Source organism: Capsicum annuum, chromosome 10 (genome assembly GCF_002878395.1).
Source record: "Capsicum annuum cultivar UCD-10X-F1 chromosome 10, UCD10Xv1.1, whole genome shotgun sequence".
Classification (NCBI taxonomy): Eukaryota; Viridiplantae; Streptophyta; class Magnoliopsida; order Solanales; family Solanaceae; genus Capsicum; species Capsicum annuum.
In genome coordinates, this window is record NC_061120.1 from 53,978,900 (window position 1) to 53,985,288 (window position 6,389).

The 6,389-nt window shown below is 35.7% G+C and overlaps 1 non-coding gene across 1 annotated transcript; it reads right to left on the reverse strand.

Moving 5' to 3' along the window:
• Window positions 1-389: 389 nt before the first annotated feature.
• Window positions 390-500, reverse strand: LOC124888318. Its single transcript, XR_007046445.1, has one exon. It is a non-coding gene; the product is annotated as a small nucleolar RNA R71 (small nucleolar RNA).
• Window positions 501-6,389: the final 5,889 nt, after the last annotated feature.

Sequence of the window (6,389 nt, forward strand, 5' to 3'; positions counted from 1 at the left end):
CTTATGGCTGAAGAACAAGCAACCCGCAGGACTGTTCTAGAAGTGGCAATCCTACTTTCGACATATTTGACCTCCCCTTTTCAGAAATTGAGTGCTAGAGGTAATTTTGAGCTCTAATAGAATATGGTATAACTTTTGTAAGTAGTGGACAGTTCATAAGGCTTTCACATGAAGATCCATAAGTCTACCTGTAAAACTTTCTGGAGATTAGTGACACATTTATCCCTATGGGTGTGTCAATTAATTATGTGAGGCTAGCACTATTCCCCTTCTCATTATTGGGGGAAGCAAAGAAGTGGTTGAATGCTAAGCCGGCAAATTCAATAACAACATAGGATGATTTATCCCGAAAGTTCCTCATCTAATTTTTCCCGCCTAGAAAGACTGCGAGACTTTGCAGTGAGATTGTGTGCTTCAAACAGAAGCCAGACGAGAATTTATATCATGCATGGGAGTGATTTAAGGCACTTCTTAGGGACTATCCACATCATCAATAGTCTAATGAGGTATTAGCTCATACTTTTTTTGAGGCACTTGACCATAATACAAAAATTTTGCTAGATTCAGCTGTAGGTGGTTATGCTTCATAGCTAACGTATGATGAGCAATATACATTGTCAAACAACATTGCTCAAGGAAATCCCAAGTGGCATTTAGACTCAAGGAATACTACAAAGAAGATTCCAGGTGTGTAGGAGGTAGACCAATTTACTACTATATCCACCCAGATTTCGGTACTGCAAAATCAGATAAGCAACATAAAGTTGGGAGTCACACAGCCTGCAACCATAGTTAATGCCTTTTAACAAGATGCAGGTTGGTATGAAGTTTGTGGTAACAGTGGCCATTCTATTGTTATGTGTGCTGTAAATCCTGAGTATGTGATGTATGTGGATAGTTCTCAAAGGCAGAATTATGGGAACATCTACAATCTGAAGTGGCAGACTCAGCCACTAAATCAACTATGAAAGGTGCAACAACAATAGCTTCAGCAACTACGAGTTCAAGGGAATTAGGACACAAGCAATATGGAAGAGATACTGAAACAACTTATAGCTAGTCAAACACAATTGGTAGTGGATATAAAGAGTTAGCGCGAATACATGAAGACTTAGCAGGCGACTACAAGGAATTTGTAGTTATAATTGGAATAGCTACAGTAGACACTAAATACCAGGCCTCAAGGTGGTTTTCCAAGTGATACTGAACCTCTTAAACAAATCATGGCAATTACTTTGAGGAGTAGTAAATAGATTAATGAAGAACCTCCTATGTAAACTAAGGAGGAAGATGCTGATTTGGTGCCTAAACAGGTAAATAGCAAAGTTGCTGAAAATTCAAAAAAGTCTGAGTACTCAAAAGAAAAAGTTACTGAAGAAGTGAAGAAGATCCCACCACTACATTTCCCATAGAAACATATAAAGGCGAAGGAGGATGCATTCTTCAAGAAGTTCTTTGACATGTTCAGAGAGCTTCACATTAATTTAAATCTTTTAGATGTTTTACAGGGAATGCCAAAATATGCTAAGGACTCGAGGGACGTGGTTGCTAATAAATTTAAGCTACAGGATGATAAGAGAGTAGTACTCACTGAGGAGTGTAGCTTTGTAGTGACTCAAAAGAAGCCAAAAAAGCTCAAGGACCCTGGGAATTTCACTCTCCCCATTCAAATTGGCAACAGCAAGGTAGTACATGTACTCAATGATTTAGGAGAAAGCATAAACTTGATGCCCCTCTCTTTGTTTGATACTTTGGGCTTGGGAAAGTATAGACTGAGCTCTGTGCTACTGCAATTGGCCAACGGTATCATAGCCTGTCCTAAAGTAGTCATAGAGGATGTTCTCATAAAGGTTGGTAAATTTATTATTCCTTCTAACTTTATTGTTTTAGATTTTAGGCATATAGATGAGTACTAGTCATCTTGGGATGTCCATTCTTAGTGATGGGATAAACTTTGATTGATGTGAGAGAGAGCACACTTATAATGAGGTTAGAGGATCAAAAGGAAGTTTTGAAGTATACAAACCACTTAATACACTATCCCACGATAAAGATTTATGCATGTTTACTGTAATTGAAGGGGATAAATGTGGGTGGTGTAGCCTGTTCCACAAAAGACCTTTTGAGACTTCCTCATTGAGCATCCTAAGCCATAACCACCTAACCCTGACATGATGCATATTGATGAGCCTAAGAAGTCTAATGTTGATAAAGTTCTTGAACTTGAGAGTTCATACTCAAGAGGTCAGAAACGAATAAAAAGATGTTCTCCAAGTGTGAAGAAAAGGATAAATGAATTTTGATGAGTCGTAGTTGGGTCGTGACGTGACACTAAATCAGGCGCTGCTTAAGAGGCAACCCAAGTTAAAGTAGGTACGTTTTATTTCTCTATTTTTAGTTTTTACTTCACTAGTTTTTATTTTTATTGAGTCACATGTTTATGGAAAGTCGGAGTACCGAAAATCTAAGATAAGGAGAATGACAAAGACTAAGTATGGAGTCTACAAACCCCCTTGATATGTAAAGATACTACTAGCTAGGCCTAGGGCCTTAGGGAGTATTTATATATCTACTTTAACGTATACTTTGAGTACAAAGTAGATTTTTAAGTGTGGGGTGAGGAAATTTTCATTTTTAGGGTAATTTTAAATTATTTTTTTTGTGTGAGGTATAATGAGATATTCTTGTTGGTGCTATATTTGACTGCATGATGCAAGTGGGTTTGTATGAAAAAAGCATGTCATTGTATGAATGACTACCCTTTAGAAACCTAGGCTCTAGTTTAATACTCTTGTACTTATGGACTTAATGTCGAATTCATATGATTGTTTAGTTAAGTGTCTATGATAATCCTACGTGAATTGAATATGCGCCATAGGTGTGTGAGGTATTTGTATATTCTTTGTTGCATTTGATGTCTAGAACTTTCCTAGTGTATGTACAAAGAGAAATAAAGAATGTGGGTTTAGGAAATGATACAGGCATTTTATTGATAGCCATGTTTTATACCCTCTTTTGACCTACCCCTATGCATAATCCTAGTAAGCCTCATTGAGACTTTAGCTTTTTTCTTTGGTAGCCTTTTATGTAGCCTAATCACTTTCCTTGATAGACCTTAATTTGATCCAAAAGCTCCTAAGCACTTTAGTGTAAATTAATTAAGTAAGGAGTTTGAAATTCAAGAAGGAAAAGGTGAAATTGAAGCGCCTAAGTGTTAGCTATTGGTGTTCAAAAAAGTGATATATGTTGTGGTGGTGATTTAAGTAATGAAAAGAATGAAAAAAATTCAAATTGAATGAGTTATTCATAGAATATTCCCACCTTAATGTATGTGAATAATCTTAATAAGATAGGGAAAAACACAATATGTGGTAGATGAAAGTGTACATGGGTTGTTAGAGATTGGTCTTAATTGTAAAAAAAGGGATGTATTAAAGCGCTTAGGGAAGATAGTCACTATTCTTGTCTGAAATAGTTCCTACCCATCCCTTAGCCTGCATTACAACCATTAAAAACCTATTTGATCATAAGATTGATCATTTTGATATTAGTGGAGTACTACACTAAGGGTAAGCCTATGGTTCATCATGTGTAACTTGTCAATTCCTTGTGAGAGTGAGCGAAACTTAATTCTTATACCCATTGTGTTATAAAGTGCATTTATGTGAGTGATTACGGGTAACTCTCTTGTTGTGAGGGCATATGTTTGATGAATGTGGGTGATTTGTATGATGTCTTTTACTGAGTAAAATGCATATGTTTGCCAACTTGGTGAGTCAATTCTTGAGGCTAGAATTTTCAAGTAGTGTTCGTGAACTGTCGATTGTCTACATAACATGCTTAGTGTAGTAACTTGAATTATTTGTAGTCATTATAGTGTTAGCTTAAGTTTCTTGCATATAGTAGAGGTTTAGAGTCTCCTCATCTCATGATGCTTATAGTGAAGAGTTGTTCGAGGAAGAACAAGGCTTTAAGTGTGGGGTGGTGATGTTTGGTGTATTTACACGCTTTGGTGTGGTTATCCTAGCTTATTCAGCCTTTTTTAGAGGGAAATTCATGTGATTTATGTGTTAATAAAGACATAAATATGCATCCAAGTGTCCAAGTATGTTCTTAAAAGGTCTAAGGATGTTTTCACATGAGTTAGGGTTCAAATTGGTCATTAGAGTCTAGACGAGAAAACTATTATTCTTGTTTGAGTTGTAGTTCATCGTCTTGAATGTTGTGTTGTTTTGAGGTCTAATTCTTAGTGTTTAAGGATATAGGTTTCTTGGTGAATTGACTATAATAAAACATAAAGGATGTAGAAGCTTCAAATCAAGTGGAAACAACACAAAAGACTTGGAGTGGATCAACGAAAGCACAAGACACAACGTGACGAGAATAGGAGACTTGGGAGTCAATACCACATTGCAGTGGATGACAATATTGCAAATGTTGATTTCTAAAGCTCAACGTGATAAGACCACATCGTGGTGAGAGGTGAATCTCAAATTTTCACAATCCAATAGCTCAACATGATTAGGCTGCATCACAGAGCTAACAGCGGTGAGCTCAATAACCCATTGCGGTGAGATACAAAAGTGGGAAATTTTTACCCAACTATAAAATGAACATGTGAAATCAATTAAAAACACTTTTGGTATCTTTGGAATAGAGAGGAGACAGCTGCACACAAAAATTAGGTTTTAATTATTCTTTGTTTTATCTTTTCAATAGATTTGATCATGTATTCAAATACTTGGATGATGATTATGTCAATTAGTGGCTAAACGTCCCTTTTCCAGGGTTAAGGCCAATAACATGGTTGCTATTGTTATGAATTGAGTTTTTTTTTATTGCTTATCGTCTTTAATGGTTCATTCATCCTTGTTTTAACTATTTAAGGATTGCGCACCCTTAGAATACATATATTATTGACCTTTTGATCTCGGGAGAGGAAATGGGAAGATAGAACATGGGGATGAATAAAGTAAGGTTTGTATTCTTTTATGAAACAAAGAATGTGAATTAGCTTCTAGGACAGGGATGTACCGAGAAGCCTTGCTTGGTTCACTTGTAAGATGATAGCTTTAAGCACTTAATTAAATTATTACATCCCCTCTCAATGATGTAGTTGAAATGTCCAGGTTAGGTAGACTATTAGAGGTCGGGGGACCATAATCATGCAATAAACCCTCTAAATCAACAACCAAGATAAGCAATCTAACAAATAAAGTTCAATAGCATAGTATGACTGTTCGAAGAGCCTTAACCCCGGGCCTTCCTCCATTGATTGTCTCAAGTCTTAACTTCATACACTATTTACTTTAATTCTAGTTTATAATACACAAATTCTTTTGGTTACTTTTGTACCAATTTAAACTCAATCGTTGAACTGAGATTTGATAGTTGTTTAACACAAGTCCCTGTGGGATATATACTTGGATTTCTCTAAGGACACTACACTTGCGTGTGCGCTTGGGCGCAACATGATGTCATCTACTATAACCCACCAGTAGGCAAGCCAAACCCGCAGTTCGAATAGCTAGTCATGGACTACCAAATATATTAAGAAAAGAATTGTGGAATAAATGAAATAAAAAATGCAATTACATAATATAATCATAAAACCTGGTGGTATCAGTACAAGAGCAATAAGTATAATAAGAGCACAAAAGTGAAATATCAAAGGAATTACATTGATACAACTTATCTACAAATGCACGTAGAGACTAGTCTAATACATAAAAAGGAGGTAAGTAATACTCCAAACGTGAGGAGCTCACTCTAAGTCTCTGAACCATGGCTACTCTACATAACACACACATTAATGGTGATAACCTTGTACTATGATCTGCAGGCTGCAGAAGTGTAGTATGAGTACCATACAAATGGTACTCAATAGGTAACATCCAACTGAGCTCCAAAAATAAAGCAGATATATATATAACATATAAAAGAATGGAAACTACACCCAAATGTTCATCAACCACATAAAATAGCTAATGAAATAGTAAAGATAACCTATCCTATTCATGTCCAAAGTACTAACATAATAAGCCTACCAAAGTATCAAGGATGAAATATCCTATTTCATCCATATTCAAAAATCCTAACACTATGTCGTATATCTCTGACCAATATACGAATGAAGGACGAAAAAGATCATATAGCTATATACAATGCCAATGAAGGAATATAAAATATGACCAAAGAAAGTAAGGGACATGCAATAATACTATAGCTACACATAGCTAGATATGTATATATATATAGATATAGATATAAGTTCAACCAGAAGTACAACCTAGATTGTCATATCTTCATTTAAGACCTTGTTATAATCCAATCAGGATTTACTACTAACAACTCTGAGTTTCTAAACCATTTATTCTCATCATGAATTA